Consider the following 18,256-nt stretch of genomic DNA (forward strand, 5'->3'; position numbering starts at 1 on the left):
GCACAGAGCAATTAATCACAGTATATGCTGTGCGCCTGACACACAGGCCTGATGGAAAATGAAATTATATTACACTAGCAAACTGATGTAAAAGTTTTTTTTTTTTTAAATTTACACTAATGTTACACCAGATATGAGTGGTGGCACGGAGCAATTAATCACAGTATATGCTGTGGGCCTGACACACAGGCCTGATGCAAAATGAAATTAGATTACACTAGCAAACTGATGTTAAAGTTTTTTTTTTTTTAAATTTACACTAATGTTACACCAGATATGAGTGGTGGCAGTGAGCAAGTAGGCACAGTATATGCTGTGAGCCTCACACACAGGCTGACAGGCAGGCAAATGCAATTAGATATAAAAAAAAACAAACAAAAAAAAACGACTGAAATTCTAGCCCTAAAAAGGGCTTTTTGGGGTGCTGTCCTTACAGAAGAGATCAGATGAGTCCTTCAGGACTGTAGTGGACACTGAATACACTAGCCTAGCTATCAATTTCCCTATAAAAATCACCAGCAGCAGCACTATCACTCCTCTCACTAAGAATGCAGGATCATAATGAATCTAAAATGGCTTCTGCCCAGGAGCTGGGAGGGTCTGGGAGGGAGTGTCTGCTGCTGATTGGCTGAAATGTGTCTGCAGACTGTGAGAAACAGGGTCAAAGTTTACTCAATGATGACGAATAGGGGGCAAATCGAACATCGCATATGTTCGCCCGCCGCGGCGAACGCAAACAAGCTAAGATCGCCGGGAACTGTTCTCCGGCGAACTGTTTGCAACATCACTATCTATGGGTGATAGGGGAAACCAGACGTGGACTCCTTGCCCAGTGTGCTTCGATAAATGTGGCTGCACCTCACTGATGAAGCCCATAGGAGGCCAAAACGACCGTCTGGGGTTTTCATGTTCCTTGTTCAGAGGAGAATTGTCTGGTATTTCGGGGCTGGACGGTCCTTACTTGGTGGGATCAGACTGATATACTTCAGGAAAGATTTCCTCTGTGAAAAGCACACTGGTCTAAAAGAAGTTGCTTCTGGGTGGTAAATAGCCATTGAATTAGCTGATGAGCTGTTGTTTGTTTCTGGTAGAGCCCTTCTCTCTTCGTATACACCCAAATATATATATGCTTATACCCACTCACATACTGTATATTTACACACAAATATAGAAATGCACACACACACGCATATATATCTACACACAAATATACAGTACATATGCATGCACACACTCTCATATATCTACACATAAATATACATATGCATATACACAGACAAATATATGTATGCATACAGTTACACATATATCTACACACAAATAAAAATATGCATACACGCACACACATATATATCAACACACAAATATATACAACCACATAAATGCACAAACATTATACATTGATACATAAACACACATATATCTACACACAAACACAGACACACATATCTACACACAAATATTTTCACATAATATGGGCTAGATTACAAGTGGAGCGCTAAATTATTGCACTCCACAAATGGGCAAATTTGCCCTTTTGTGGCAGTACAATAATTAACCAGCCATTGCAAGTGGCTGGTTAATGATACCGCAAGCTAGCGGGAGCATTTAGCACTCCGAAAATTAATTAGATCTCTGGTTAATTTTCTAAAAGTGCCCCAAATAGAGGGAATTTTACTTTGTTATACAAAAAAAAAAATCTAGCATGTTTTTAAATAATAAAAACAACTGCACTAGGCAGTTTTGGGGCTTTAAAGTTGGTAGGATTGGGGTGTGGGGTCTATGGGTAATATGTGTTTTCTAGTTATATAGATATAAGGAGAGAATGTACATTGTAATTTAATTATGTCCCCAACTTAATTATATTGTATTTCATACAGGGAAGCAAAGTATGTCAACCCTGTGTAAAGAGAGTCAATCTCTTAACTAATTGATAGGCAGGGGGGTGCTCTATATCCTAGCATAAACATAGATAAATATGAAGAGAAAATGGATATGTCAGAGCACACAGTGTAGCCACAAATTAAAGTGATGTGTAAGTGAGTTGGCTGGGTGCGAGCCAAGTGTAATAAAATATAACTTTTAATATTACAATTTAAAATAAAGTTGGTGAAAAAAATTCCACATATACAGTGCAAAGTTAAAAACAGTTAAAATTGAGAACTGAATGCTGAGATGCCCAGGTAACCACCTATAATGTGAGTTAAATGGTAGAGTCTGGCAGGGAGGCACCACAAAATGCTCACGGATTGCACAAAGGGCTAAGCTATAAAGAGGATTGACCTCACACAACAATATATCTATCTAGTGCAATACTGGAGCAGTGCCTAAGCTTGCCAGAGTCCCAATCTATAGTATGTCAGGTTGTGTAGTAATTGGAAAAACTCGAATATCAAATGTCAGATGTTGGACTAATAGTAAGTAGAGCCCATATCAAATACCGGACAAGTATACACTTAATAGTAGTAACTATGTATATAATTCCTATAAGGTACCCATACACAAAATAACCCACAGAGGCAAATAGTTGAGCATTCATAGAGAGCGCTAAGTGTTAATATGCCTTTTTAAACATATTAACACATAAATATAAATGTATATATTCATATACATATATATTTAAAAATGCTGCCCATCATTGGGCAACATACCTCCTTCACTGTAAGAGGTTCTGATGCCGTCTGTGAGCTCAATGCTTCCTAGCAATGTGAACGGAAGCTCGCGTTCGCATTGCGATTAACTTGCTCTGGTATTACAAAGTGGAGCGCTAATATCACTTGCATGCAAGCAATATTAAGTGCTCCACTTGTAATGTGGCCCTATGTATTTTCATCTGTGAGGGGTAAGCATCACTTTCTATAAACAGATATGAAATTGTATTTTTTTAACAGTATTCAGTTATGATTATTATTATGTTTTATATATTAAAGGGCCAGTAAACCTAGGAAATAATGTTATATAATTCTGCACATAGTGCAGAATTATATCACATTAGCTTAGCTCCAGATTTCTAAAGTGAAGGGTTAAGCAGATATCACGCAAAGAAAACAGAACACCGCTCTTGGTTCTACTAAGTGGGTCTGTTTTCTTCTCCTAAGCGCATCTGGGCACGCTGTCTAATCACAGCTGGCCTGATCGAGCTATTAAAATCAATGTAACTCACTCTCGCTACCAGACCAGAGCGGGAGCGAGCTACATTGATTTTAATAGCGCGATCGGGCACGCTGTGAATAGATAGCATGCCCGTGATGCGCTTAGCAGAAGAAAACAGACCCGCTCAGTAGAGCCAGGAGCGGCGTTCTGTTTTCTTTGTGTGATATCTATTTAACCCTTCACTTTAGAAATCTGGAGCTAAGCTAATGTTATATAATTCTGCACTATGTGCAGAATTATATAACATTATTTCCTAGGTTTACTGGCCCTTTAAATACATGTTTTATAGTGGGTTGGGAAGGCAGGGAAATTCCATTGTTGTTCTTTATCGCCTGATGTGGTATCTAACAGGGAAAAGTGTAGGGGGAGGGGGGCAAAGTAAAGGGGGCTCTGCAACTGCTCAATTCTATTGTGGCATTTAGCTGAAATAAATTGTGGTAGAGGGCCCTTTGGACAATTCTAATATGTCATATAGCTGAAATAAATGGGGGGATGCGGCCATTATTCCTATATTGGATAAATAAAAAATAAAAAACTGTTAAAATTATATTTACACTTTGTTAATAATAATAATTATTATTATTTTTTAAATTTAATTCACTGCAGAAAATCTTGGATGCCAATGGTGTATTAGATGGATTTGAAGGAAAATGTTATCTTCTGTTTTCTTTTGGTAAGTGAATCCAGTGCGCATTTTTCGACCATTAGTCTTTGAAGATGATTTTTAACAGGTGAACATAATTTTGGAGGAGGGGACATCAATAATAAATTAAGAAGGAAAACGTGTCATGTTTTATTTGCATCTTATTTTAGTGTGTAATGTTTGTCTCAGTGCACTTTATCAATGTACTATGTATCCAATGTTTATTTTCATGTACTGTATGTATAATAAAAATCTGTATTTATTAAGCACTTGTGAACTTAATGATTTGAAGAGACAACTATTGATTAATACATAACTCATACAGAAAGGTCAGATGATAAAAAAAAAAAACTATAAATGAAAAATATTTATGAAAAGTAAAACCATAAAGAGTATAGAATTGAATAGGGTACTATGGTTAGCAGACCTGGGCTGAATGACTCCTTGTTAATCATTGTAAGAGTAAAATATAATAGAGATAAATTAATTAATTACAATGACAACAACTGTATATGAGGAGAGGAAAAGTTTTTCTTTATTATCTTCTATCTATTTGATTTAATTAATAAGAAGGAATATTTACCAATGGTAAAGGTAAACCACTTAAACTATATTAAAAAAATAATCTTTATACTGCACACACACTTTATTTTTCTTTGAATCTCATCTTTGAAAATGTATAACAATTTTAGTTTCTGAAATTTTTTTTAGCTTTTGAAACATTTTTTCTTTTGTAGAAATCTGCGATTTGTTGTGCCTTCTTAATAAAGATCCACCAATCCCTATTGATGATGACTTGCTTTCTGGCTAAAAAAATGAACTAACTGTATCTGGAGGTAAGTTTATCGTAGACTAATTTCACTCCATTTCGTGGTTAGCTCAATAGTTTACTATCATAGCATTTAAAGTATAGGTTCCATGTTATTGTAAAACGATGTTCCTCATAACCTTGACAGATTTTAAGTATTTTGTCTTTTAAGCTTTTTAACTGATGTTTGACTGATATGTTTTCAGGAAAAGAATCACAGGCATTTTAATATAATTCACAAAAATGTTATCAAAGTCATGGAGTATACCAGTGGTAATATGACAAGAAAAAAATACTGGGTATAAAGATGATGTGGTTGTTCACGTTTTACAGTGTAATTAGGGAAGGAGATGAAAACATATTTCTGTCATATACATAACACAGAACCTGTGTGTATATATAAAGGTACATTCACAAACTCACATATACAGCCAGAACAGCCAGCACTCCTTTCTGCCTTCATGTTAATTGTGCTTAACATTATTAATGTTTCAATGTATTTTGCATTAACTATGACTTGTTCATGGCTATTAACCCTCATGGTATGAATGCAACGTACTAGAGACTCTTAAATATCATATTATCCAAGTTTATACTATTTCCCTACATTTAAAGTTGGACACAGAAAATGAAATCTTCATGTGACTATAACTTACAGAGGCCTAGATTTGGAGTTTGGCGGTAAAAGGGCTGTTAACGCTCCGCGGGCTTTTTTCTGGCCGCACCATAAAATTAACTCTGGTATCGAGAGTTCAAACAAATGCTGCGTTAGGCTCCAAAAAAGGAGCGTAGAGCATTTTTACCGCAAATGCAACTCTCGATACCAGAGTTGCTTACGGACGCGACCGGCCTCAAAAACGTGCTCGTGCACGATTCTCCCATAGGAAACAATGGGGCTGTTTGAGCTGAAAAAAAACCTAACACCTGCAAAAAAGCAGCGTTCAGCTCCTAACGCAGCCCCATTGTTTGCTATGCGGAAACACTTCCTACGTCTGCACCTAACACCCTAACATGTACCCCGAGTCTAAACACCCCTAACCTTACACTTATTAACCCCTAATCTGCCGCCCCCGCTATCGCTGACCCCTGCATATTTTTTTTAACCCCTAATCTGCCGCTCCGTAAACCGCCGCAACCTACGTTATCCCTATGTACCCCTAATCTGCTGCCCTAACATCGCCGACCCCTATATTATATTTAGTAACCCCTAATCTGCCCCCCTCAACGTCGCCGACACCTGCCTACACTTATTAACCCCTAATCTGCCGAGCGGACCTGAGCGCTACTATAATAAAGTTATTAACCCCTAATCCGCCTCACTAACCCTATCATAAATAGTATTAACCCCTAATCTGCCCTCCCTAACATCGCCGACACCTACCTTCAATTATTAACCCCTAATCTGCCGAGCGGAACTCACCGCTATTCTAATAAATGTATTAACCCCTAAAGCTAAGTCTAACCCTAACACTAACACCCCCCTAAGTTAAATATAATTTACATCTAACGAAATAAATTAACTCTTATTAAATAAATTATTCCTATTTAAAGCTAAATACTTACCTGTAAAATAAATCCTAATATAGCTACAATATAAATTATAATTATATTATAGCTATTTTAGGATTAATATTTATTTTACAGGCAACTTTGTAATTATTTTAACCAGGTACAATAGCTATTAAATAGTTAAGAACTATTTAATAGCTAAAATAGTTAAAATAATAACAAATTTACCTGTAAAATAAATCCTAACCTAAGATATAATTAAACCTAACACTACCCTATCAATAAAATAATTAAATAAACTACCTACAATTACATACAATTAACCTAACACTACACTATCAATAAATTAATTAAACACAATTGCTACAAATAAATACAATTAAATAAACTAGCTAAAGTACCAAAAATAAAAAAGAACTAAGTTACAAAAAATAAAAAAATATTTACAAACATAAGAAAAATATTACAACAATTTTAAACTAATTACACCTACTCTAAGCCCCCTAATAAAATAACAAAGCCCCCCAAAATAAAAAATTCCCTACCCTATTCTAAATTAAAAAAGTTACAAGCTCTTTTACCTTACCAGCCCTGAACAGGGCCCTTTGCGGGGCATGCCCCAAGAATTTCAGCTCTTTTGCCTGTAAAAGAATAAATACAATACCCCCCCCAACATTACAACCCACCACCCACATACCCCTAATCTAACCCAAACCCCCCTTAAATAAACCTAACACTAAGCCCCTGAAGATCTTCCTACCTTGTCTTCACCATCCAGGTATCACCGATCCGTCCTGGCTCCAACATCTTCATCCAACCCAAGCGGGGGTTGGCGATCCATAATCCGGTGCTGAAGAGGTCCAGAAGAGGCTCCAAAGTCTTCCTCCTATCCGGCAAGAAGAGGACATCCGGACCGGCAAACATCTTCTCCAAGCGGCATCTTCGATCTTCTTCCATCCGGAGCGAAGCGGCAGGATCCTGAAGACCTCCAGCGTGGAACATCCATCCGGACCGACGACTGAACGACGAATGACTGTTCCTTTAAGGGACGTCATCCAAGATGGCGTCCCTCGAATTCCGATTGGCTGATAGGATTCTATCAGCCAATCGGAATTAAGGTAGGAATTTTCTGATTGGCTGATGGAATCAGCCAATCAGAATCAAGTTCAATCCGATTGGCTGATCCAATCAGCCAATCAGATTGAGCTCGCATTCTATTGGCTGTTCCGATCAGCCAATAGAATGCGAGCTCAATCTGATTGGCTGATTGGATCGGCCAATCGGATTGAACTAGATTCTGATTGGCTGATTCCATCAGCCAATCAGAAAATTCCTACCTTAATTCCGATTGGCTGATAGAATCCTATCAGCCAATCGGAATTCGAGGGACGCCATCTTGGATGACGTCCCTTAAAGGAACAGTCATTCGTCGTTCAGTCGTCGGTCCGGATGGATGTTCCGCGCTGGAGGTCTTCAGGATCCTGCCGCTTCGCTCCGGATGGAAGAAGATCGAAGATGCCGCTTGGAGAAGATGTTTGCCGGTCCGGATGTCCTCTTCTTGCCGGATAGGAGGAAGACTTTGGAGCCTCTTCTGGACCTCTTCAGCACCGGATTATGGATCGCCAACCCCCGCTTGGGTTGGATGAAGATGTTGGAGCCAGGACGGATCGGTGATACCTGGATGGTGAAGACAAGGTAGGAAGATCTTCATGGGCTTAGTGTTAGGTTTATTTAAGGGGGGTTTGGGTTAGATTAGGGGTATGTGGGTGGTGGGTTGTAATGTTGGGGGGGGGGTATTGTATTTATTCTTTTACAGGCAAAAGAGCTGAAATTCTTGGGGCATGCCCCACAAAGGGCCCTGTTCAGGGCTGGTAAGGTAAAAGAGCTTGTAACTTTTTTAATTTAGAATAGGGTAGGGAATTTTTTATTTTGGGGGGCTTTGTTATTTTATTAGGGGGCTTAGAGTAGGTGTAATTAGTTTAAAATTGTTGTAATATTTTTCTTATGTTTGTAAATATTTTTTTATTTTTTGTAACTTAGTTCTTTTTTATTTTTTGTACTTTAGATAGTTTATTTAATTGTATTTATTTGTAGCAATTGTGTTTAATTAATTTATTGATAGTGTAGTGTTAGGTTAATTGTAGGTAATTGTAGGTAGTTTATTTAATTATTTTATTGATAGGGTAGTGTTAAGTTTAATTATATCTTAGGTTAGGATTTATTTTACAGGTAAATTTGTTATTATTTTAACTAGGTAACTATTAAATAGTTCTTAACTATTTAATAGCTATTGTACCTGGTTAAAATAATTACAAAGTTGCCTGTAAAATAAATATTAATCCTAAAATAGCTACAATGTAATTATAATTTATATTGTAGCTATATTAGGATTTATTTTACAGGTAAGTATTTAGCTTTAAATAGGAATCATTTATTTAATAAGAGTTAATTTATTTCGTTAGATTTAAATTATATTTAACTTAGGGGGGTGTTAGTGTTAGGGTTAGACTTAGCTTTAGGGGTTAATACATTTATTAGAATAGCGGTGTGCTCCGGTCGTCAGATTAGGGGTTAATAATTGAAGTTAGGTGTCTGCGATGTTAGGGAGGGCAGATTAGGGGGTTAATACTATTTATTATAGGGTTAGTGAGGCGGATTAGGGGTTAATAACTTTATTATAGTAGCGCTCAGGTCCGCTCGGCAGATTAGGGGTTAATAAGTGTAGGCAGGTGTCTGCGACGTTGAGGGGGGCAGATTAGGGGTTAATAAATATAATATAGGGGTCGGCGGTGTTAGGGGTAGCAGATTAGGGGTACATAGGGATAACGTAGGTGGCGGTCGGCAGATTAGGGGTTAAACATTTTAATCGAGTGGCGGCGATGTGGGGGGAGCTCGGTTTAGGGGTACATAGGTAGTTTATGGGTGTTAGTGTACTTTAGGGTACAGTAGTTAAGAGCTTTATGAACCGGCGTTAGCCAGAAAGCTCTTAACTCCTGCTATTTTCAGGCGGCTGGAATTTTGTCGTTAGAGCTCTAACGCTCACTTCAGAAACGACTCTAAATACCGGCGTTAGAAAGATCCCATTGAAAATATAGGCTACGCAAATGGCGTAGGGGGATCTGCGGTATGGAAAAGTCGCGGCTGAAAAGTGAGCGTTAGACCCTTTAATCACTGACTCCAAATACCAGCGGGCGGCCAAAACCAGTGTTAGGAGCCTCTAACGCTTGTTTTGACGGCTACCGCCGAACTCCAAATCTAGGCCAGAGAGATTAGGTTTTAAAATGTTTTAAATTAAAGATCACCAATGTAATCCAGTATGAAACTGCCCTGTAAGAAAAAAAAAGACAAACTAATGTTAATTATAAAATACTCTTTCAATATAAGAATTGGTTTATAGATAACCAGGGTCAGTGTAATACATTCAGAAAGCGCCCTCTAGAGTGTCTCCAAATTTTTTAAGCTCTTAAATCACTCAATCCACTTCCTATGTTATTCCAAGGAATTATTTCACTAAACTTATTCACTACAGCTCACTTTATTAATATGTTCCCCACATAATAACACAGGAACTGAGGATACTAGAAAGAGTAGAAAGCTTGGTAACATTTAAGAGATTTGAAGAAAAAACAAACACAAATACCACAAAAATAAATTTAAAAAATCTCAATAAAGAGAAAAAATATCAAAACCAAAGTTTTTTAATTAAGGCAGAACAATATTTAAAGATACCCTTCAATTCACATCTATTATCAAACACAATTTGTTCTCTTGTTATTCTTTGTTGAATAGTATATGTAGGTAGGCTGGCTCAAAAGCAATGCCTACTGGGACCTAGTTAAACAAGAGGCATATGTGCACAGCCACCAGATCAGCTCATCTGCTAGCTCTAATAAGTTTATTGCTTGTCCTGAGTCTACCTAGATATGCTTTATAAGATGACTTTAAGTTTGTGTTTAAATCCTTTAAAGGTGTTAACACATAGGGACAGAATATGAGTGTAATGATAACAGATGTGCAGAAGCAATATTGGGGGTTTTTTTGCGACTATTTACACGCATCAGAAGTAGCCCTAGTATTACACTAGTATTACACATTGAATGTAAATGAGTTCACTTGAGCGCAATCAAATTTGACTTGCTCAGAATAGCACCACATCAGAACTCTGGTTAATTGTTACTTTCAAATAAAAATTGGCACAAAACAAATGAAAAATACATTACACTCATAAAAACACCATCTAATAAAATTTATTTTAAAAATATTGCATGAAAAAGTTATAAGGGATCAAGGATATTATATGTCTCAGGTGTTAGAAAAAAAGGACTGCAAAGGGCTTTAACATAGAGATGCATACATATATTTGTCTAAAAATGTATCTTTATCTGTCTATCTATCTACCTATCTATCTACAGTGGGGCAAAAAAGTATTTAGTCAGCCACCAATTGTGCAAGTTCTCCCACTTAAGAAGATGAGAGAGGCCTGGCTGTAATTTTCATCATAGGTATACCTCAACTATGAGAGACAAAATGTGGAAACAAATCCAGACAATCACATTGTCTGATTTGGAAAGAATTTATTTGCATATTATGGTGGAAAATAAGTATTTGGTCACCTACAAACAAGCAAGATTTCTGGCTCTCACAGACCTGTATCTTCTTCTTTAAGAGGCTCCTCTGTCCTCCACTCATTACCACTCCAAACTCCACTATGGTGAAGACCAAAGAGCTGTCGAAGGACACCAGAAACAAAATTGTAGACCTGCACCAGGCTGGGAAGACTGAATCTGCAATAGGCAAGCATCTTGGTGTGAAGAAATCAACTGTGGGAGCAATAATTAGAAAATGGAAGACATACAAGACCACTGATAATCTCCCTCGCTCTGGGGCTCCATGCAAGATCTCACCCCGTGGGGTCAAAATGATCATAAGAACAGGGAGCAAACATCCCAGAACCACACAGTGGGACCTAGTGAATGACCTGCAGAGAGCTGGGACCAAAGTAACAAAGGCTACCATTAGTAACAGACTACACTGCCAGGGACTCAAATCCTGCAGTGCCAGACGTGTCCCCCTGCTTACATGTCCGGGCCCGTCTGAAGTATGCTAGAGAGCATTTGGATGATCCAGAAGTGGATTGGGAGAATGTCATATGGTCAGATGAAACCAAAGTAGAACTGTTTGGTAGAAACACAACTTGTCGTGTTTGAAGGAGAGAGAATGCTGTGTTTCAACCAAAGAACACCATACCTACTGTGAAGCATGGGGGTGGCAACATCATGCTTTGGGGCTGTTCCTCTGCAAAGGGAACAGGACGACTGATCGTGTATATGAAAGAATGAATGGGGCCATGTATCGTGAGATTTTGAGTGCAAACCTCCTTCCATCAGCAAGGGCATTGAAGATGAAACGTGGCTGGGTCTTTCAGCATGACAATGATCCCAAACACACCGCCTGGGCAACGAAGAAGTGGCTTCGTAAGAAGCATTTCAAGGTCCTGGAGTGGCCTAGCCAGTCTCCAGATCTCAACCCCATAGAAAACCTTTGGAGGGAGTTGAAAGCCCGTGTTGCCCAGCGACAGCCCCAAAATATCACTGCTCTAGAGGAGATCTGAATGCAGGAATGGGCCAACATACCAGCAATAGTGTTTGACAACATTGTGAAGACTTACAGAAAACATTTGACCTCTGTCATTGCCAACAAAGGATATATAACAAAGTTTTGAGATGAACTTTTGATATTGACCAAATAATTATTTTCCACCATAATTTGCAAATAAATTCTTTCCAAATCAGACAATGTGATTGTCTGGATTTGTTTCCGCATTTTGTCTCTCATAGTTGAGGTATACCTATGATGAAAATTACAGGCCTCTCTCATTTTCTTAAGTGGGAGAACTTGCACAATTGGTGGCTGACTAAATACTTTTTTGCCCCATTGAGGATTAATTTTATTATTGAACAACAACCATGTTCTCAATGAACCCAAAAAACTCATTAATATCAAAGCTGAATATTTTTGGAAGTAGTTTTTAGTTTGTTTTTAGTTTTAGCTATTTTAGGGGGATATCTGTGTGTGCAGGTGACTATTACTGTGCATAATTATTAGGCAACTTAACAAAAAACAAATATATACCAATTTCAATTATTTATTTTTACCAGTGAAACCAATATAACATCTCAACATTCACAAATATACATTTCTGACATTCAAAAACAAAACAAAAACAAATCAGTGACCAATATAGCCACCTTTCTTTGCAAGGACACTCAAAAGTCTGCCATCCATGGATTCTGTCAGTGTTTTGATCTGTTCACCATCAACATTGCGTGCAGCAGCAACCACAGCCTCCCAGACACTGTTCAGAGAGGTGTACTGTTTTCCCTCCTTGTAAATCTCACATTTGATGATGGACCACAGGTTCTCAATGGGGTTCAGATCAGGTGAACAAGGAGGCCATGTCATTAGATTTTCTTCTTTTATACCCTTTCTTGCCAGCCACGCTGTGGAGTACTTGGACGTGTGTGATGGAGCATTGTCCTGCATGAAAATCATGTTTTTCTTGAAAGATGCAGACTTCTTCCTGTACCACTGCTTGAAGAAGGTGTCTTCCAGAAACTGGCAGTAGGACTGGGAGTTGAGCTTGACTCCATCCTCAACCCGAAAAGGCCCCACAAGCTCATCTTTGATGATACCTGCCCAAACCAGTACTCCACCTCCACCTTGCTGGCGTCTGAGTCGGACTGGAGCTCTCTGCCCTTTACCAATCCAGCCACAGGCCCATCCATCTGGCCCATCAAGACTCACTCTCATTTCATCAGTCCATAAAACCTTAGAAAAATCAGTCTTGAGATATTTCTTGGCCCAGTCTTGACGTTTCAGCTTGTGTGTCTTGTTCAGTGGTGGTCGTCTTTCAGCCTTTCTTACCTTAGCCATGTCTCTGAGTATTGCACACCTTGTGCTTTTGGGAACGCCAGTGATGTTGCAGCTCTGAAATATGGCCAAACTGGTGGCAAGTGGCATCTTGGCAGCTGCACGCTTGACTTTTCTCAGTTCATGGGCAGTTATTTTGCGCCTTGGTTTTTCCACACGCTTCTTGCGACCCTGTTGACTATTTTGAATGAAACACTTGATTGTTCGATGATCACGCTTCAGAAGCTTTGCAATTTTAAGAGTGCTGCATCCCTCTGCAAGATATCTCACTATTTTTTACTTTTCTGAGCCTGTCAAGTCCTTCTTTTGACCCATTTTGCCAAAGGAAAGGAAGTTGCCTAATAATTATGCACACCTGATATAGGGTGTTGATGTCATTAGACCACACCCCTTCTCATTACAGAGATGCACATCACCTAATATGCTTAATTGGTAGTAGGCTTTCGAGCCTATACAGCTTGGAGTAAGACAACATGCATAAAGCGGATGATGTGGTCAAAATACTCATTTGCCTAATAATTCTGCACTCCCTGTATATATAAAATTCATTGGAGCCCTTTGCAGTCAAGTAGCTGGAACTATGTAAAATAATATTTATTCAATATTCATATTTAATTAAATGTTAAACTGTGTATTTACTGTAAATATTTCACACTTAAATGTTCTGCACATAACAATATATTCTATGCATATAACACCCTATATAACCTTACTTTTCTATTTATACACTCTTATCTTTTATTGCAGGATCACCTTAATTAACCCACGGGAGAAGATATTTTGCAATCTTTGCTCTCTATTAAATTGTTTTTCTTTTTCTTTTTATGATGCAGTGATTCCTCTTCTGTTAATCTGTTGCCATACATCTGTTACTTTTCTATCTTCTTCAATAAATGATTTTTGCAGAGAAACATGTGTCTGTTTAATTTTCTAAATTGCTTTAACTTACAAATACAGTTTTCATGTTTATCACATTGCCATGTCTTGCAAAGTCAAAATATGTGCAGCTTTTCAAGCTTAAAAATGTCTCTTATTTATATATCTACTAAATATTTGAAGGATAAAATAGCATTTGAATATATTGAATGCAGGGTTTGAGTCCAGTAAAAATACATGAGAACATAGTTCCCCCTGCAAAAATAGTCCCTCCCTTCATTAACTGGAGAAGTAATATCTCTACTGCTGCTTCCCTCCCGAATCCTGCACCCACCCCAATTCAAAATGTGACCACTTCCTAGCCTATGCTGGAATGTTGCTATGGGGCCGGGGCGGGACTTGGGAGGGAAACAACAGAACATCCTCTAAGCTGGACGTGCAAGGAACAAAGGTCCATCGCAGAGAGGAGAATCAAGAAGAGCAAAAACACAACCATCAGCAGCAGTAGGAGATGTAATAGATCAATTACAAAACATATCATAAGGAAATGGAAGGTAACTTGTTATTTAGGTGATATAACAATACAATTATTATGTACTATTGGGCATGGGCATCTGCAGGAGGGAGGGGACTCTGCTCTCAGTCTGTCTGTGTCATACTCATATAGTATAAATAAAAATGTGTCACAATGTAAAACAATAACAAACACAATACCGTGATGTGAAAATAAAATGTGTTAAAAATAATATTAAAAAAATCCAATACCGACCATAAATCAAAAAACAAATATCAACAGTCCTTTGATGTAAAGTGAGAGAGTCTTTATTTTCAGAAAACTCCTCAACAGTTATCCTTAAAGAAAGAGAAAGAGATCATAGCATAACTCTGCATATAATATGATACAATTTAACACCTGTGTCAATCCTACTCACGTGTGTGGGAGCTAAAACTAGCTCTAGTGTAAGCGCTCAAAAAAACATATCTCCCAGATTACAGCCTATAATTTATTAAAAGCATTAAAAACAGACAGACATCACATAAGGGTTTTGCTGCTGTGGCAAACACCCACACTTCTTGTATGTAAGTTCTATACAAACTGAACCACAAAAACACAGAGGGTTAGAAGTCATTGCCAGTAACAAAGTGTACCCCTCTTGGTTACCAGTCTGTATTAGCTCTCAACTTCGACAAACATTTCTCTGATCAAGTTCAGCATTTTTAAGGAGCTCTCTTCCTTTGAGGATAACTGTTGAGGATCTTTAGAAAATAAAGTCTCCCTTTATATCAAAGGACTGTTTATATTTGTTTTTTTTATTTATGATTGGTATTGGATTTTTGTATATTATTTTTAACATATTTTTATTTTCATACTCATTTAGGGGTAGACTTATCAAGTAGCGGATGCTGCAATCTACCCCCAAAGTTTCAGGTCCGCCTGAAACTTAAGTTAAGAAGCAGCAGTCATAAAACCACTGCTCCTTAACTCATCCCCCACCTATGAGGTGGCAGACGGCAATCATCCTGTTCGGATACAATTGGCTGTGAATATGCAGGGGGTGGCAATGCACAAGGATTTTTTATGAAATGCTTGTGCAAGGTTAAATGCCAACAGCGTATGCTGTTGGCATTTAGCGATGTTGGGCTGACATTATTTGCTACAGAGGATCATGTCCGTCCGGCATATGATAAATCTACCCCTTAGTGTCTAGAGGTCTCCAAAGCATAAAGCTGGCTGTGTATGTGTAACAATGCACCTAGTGGTCTTTTTTATGTCATCTGTGTGCATATACACCTGGTGACCTGTGTTTCCTATAACTCTATACCACTTACCTGTTACTTCTTTTAATCACACACACACAGAGCTTAGTCCGTTTACTTTTAAACTAAGGACCACTTAAAATTCCTAAGGTTTGCCTTTCTAAACAGGTATTACCAGTTTGTGGAGATCCTGTTTTTACCACAGCCTCTAGGATATTTATTACGGTTGTGGGGGCCTTACTAATAGTAATGCTAGATCAATGCATTTCATTCGCTCCTTACTTAAACAACATTCTGGTTCAGGCACCTTCAGCAGGCTGTCCTCCAATGGCTTTGCAGTCATAATATGGCATTTATCTGCAAAAGAGCTGTTTGATTCCTCAAACTCAAGTAACAAACCAACAGGCATATGCTTGACTTCAGCACACTCTCATTCCTTCTGTTGCTCATTGCATAGAAGTTCTAGGACTCATGGCGATATCTACCACAAGGTATGGAAAACATTTTTTGACCTGGTATGCTAATAAAGAATATTGTTAGAATAACTTTCAAATCTCTAGATTTCTTGAGTTTCTAGAGGACGGTTTGTAGAAGGGCTTAACAGCCAATTCTCATACTGGCCTAGGCTGTTCTGTTTCACATTAAAATAGCCAACATTCCTGATGTTCAGACCTTTGTTCAGGCTATGATTAGACTGTAATTTGTACTAGTTACTTCTGCTTGGAATCTTAATCTGGTTTTGAGCGTACTTTAAGCATGGGTTGGACTTCAACTTCTGTCCTAGAAGATTGTTTTCCTTTTAGCCATTTCTTACTCTAGAAGGGTTTCTAAGCTGTCTGCTCTTCTTTGCAATCTTTCTTTCTTATTTTTTCTTTAAGATATATGGTTCTGCTATGAACCAGTTATTCTCTTCTGAATGTAGTATCTGCATTTTATATAGTAAACTGTAGTTCCTTCCTTTTGTCAAGATTCTTCACAATCTTGATGTTGCTAAGTTAAGAACTCTTTAAGCTCTATATTGTAGCCACAACATATTGGTTTGTCCAATTTCCTGGATCCAGCAAGAGCAAAAAAACTATTGCAGTTACTTTAGCTGCTTGGCTTAAAGCCTTAATTTAAAGGGCATAATTTGTTGCAGTGAAGACTCCTCCTGAATGCATTACTGCATATTCCACCAGAGAAGCTGTTACGTCTTTGGCCTTTCCCTAAGGAGACTTCCATAGACCAGATATGAGGTGACTAATTGGACTTCTTTGGATATTCAAACAAAGTTCTACCATTTTGAAGTGTACCCTTTAAGCTGGGAAACAGTATGTGTCACAGTACCTGATCAGTAACATTCATGCCTTACATACATTACCCCCCCCCCATGTCATGGTGGTTATTAGTGATGTCGCGAACTTAAAAATTGACTTCAATAGGCAGGCGAACTTTAAAACCCACAAGGACTCTTTCTGGCCACAATAGTGATGGAAAAGTTGTTTCAAGGGTACTAACACCTGGACTGTGGCATGCTGGAGGGGGATCCATGGCAAAACTCCCATGGAAAATTACATAGTTAATGCAGAGTCTGCTTTTAACCCATAAAGGGCCTAAATCACCTAACATTCCTAAATTCTTTGGAATAACATGCTTTAAAACATCAGTTATGATGTTGTATCGATCAGGTAGTGTAAGGGTTACGCCCGCTTCACAGTGACAGACCAACCTCCAAGTGTAACGCACCGCAAACAACCGCAAACAGTCCATTTGCACAACCACGAGATAGATAGATTTGATAGATAGATACATAGATTACATAGCTCAATAGATGCAATATTCATATGATCGATACAAATTACATAGATCAATAGATGCAATATACATTTGATAGATACGAATTACATAGATCAATAGATGCAATATCCATTTGATAGATACGAATTATATAGATCAAAAGATGCAATATACATTTGATAGATACGAATTACATAGATCAAAAGATGCAATATACATTTTATAGATATGAATTACATCGATCAATAGATGCAATATACATTTGATAGATACGATTGATAGTTAGATAGATTTGATAGATAAATAGATAGATTTGAAAGATATATAATTTCCCTGACAGAGTATAACAATAAGACATGCGGTCTGGGACCCGTGGTGTGTTAAGTAGTACTATTCTTAGCAGTTTACTACTACCTGTTACTCCCCCTATCGGGGGAGGTCTATATGGGCTGCATTTTTCGAACAGGGAGATGGAAGAAGATGATTGGTCTGTCCTCCTACTTCAAATTTGTCCTAAACACAAGTGGCTGTCTCAAAACAGTCCGGCCACGAGATAGATAGATTTAATAGATAGATATACATAGATTGATAGTTAGATAGAATCGATAGAAGATAAATAGATACATTTGATAGATATATAATTACCCTGAAAAAGTATAATAATAAAACATGCGATCTGGGACCCATGGTAACTAGGTTGTGTTAAGTAGTACTATTGTTAGCACTTTAATCCCTGTTACTCCCCCAATCGGGGGAGGTCTATATGGCCTGCATGATTACCCTGACAAAGTATAACAACAATA

The 18,256-nt window shown here is 38.0% G+C and overlaps 1 protein-coding gene across 1 annotated transcript in view; it reads left to right on the forward strand.

The window, feature by feature from the left end:
• The window catches only part of LOC128662962 (uncharacterized), a gene marked incomplete in the record, with an annotated part of 404,548 nt that extends 390,649 nt beyond the window's left edge, over window positions 1-13,899 (forward strand). Inside the window, 1 exon segment of the mRNA XM_053717036.1 lies at window positions 13,791-13,899.
• Between the last annotated feature and the right edge of the window lie 4,357 nt (window positions 13,900-18,256).

The sequence above is a fragment of the Bombina bombina genome, chromosome 6 (assembly GCF_027579735.1).
Source record: "Bombina bombina isolate aBomBom1 chromosome 6, aBomBom1.pri, whole genome shotgun sequence".
NCBI classification, from domain to species: Eukaryota; Metazoa; Chordata; class Amphibia; order Anura; family Bombinatoridae; genus Bombina; species Bombina bombina.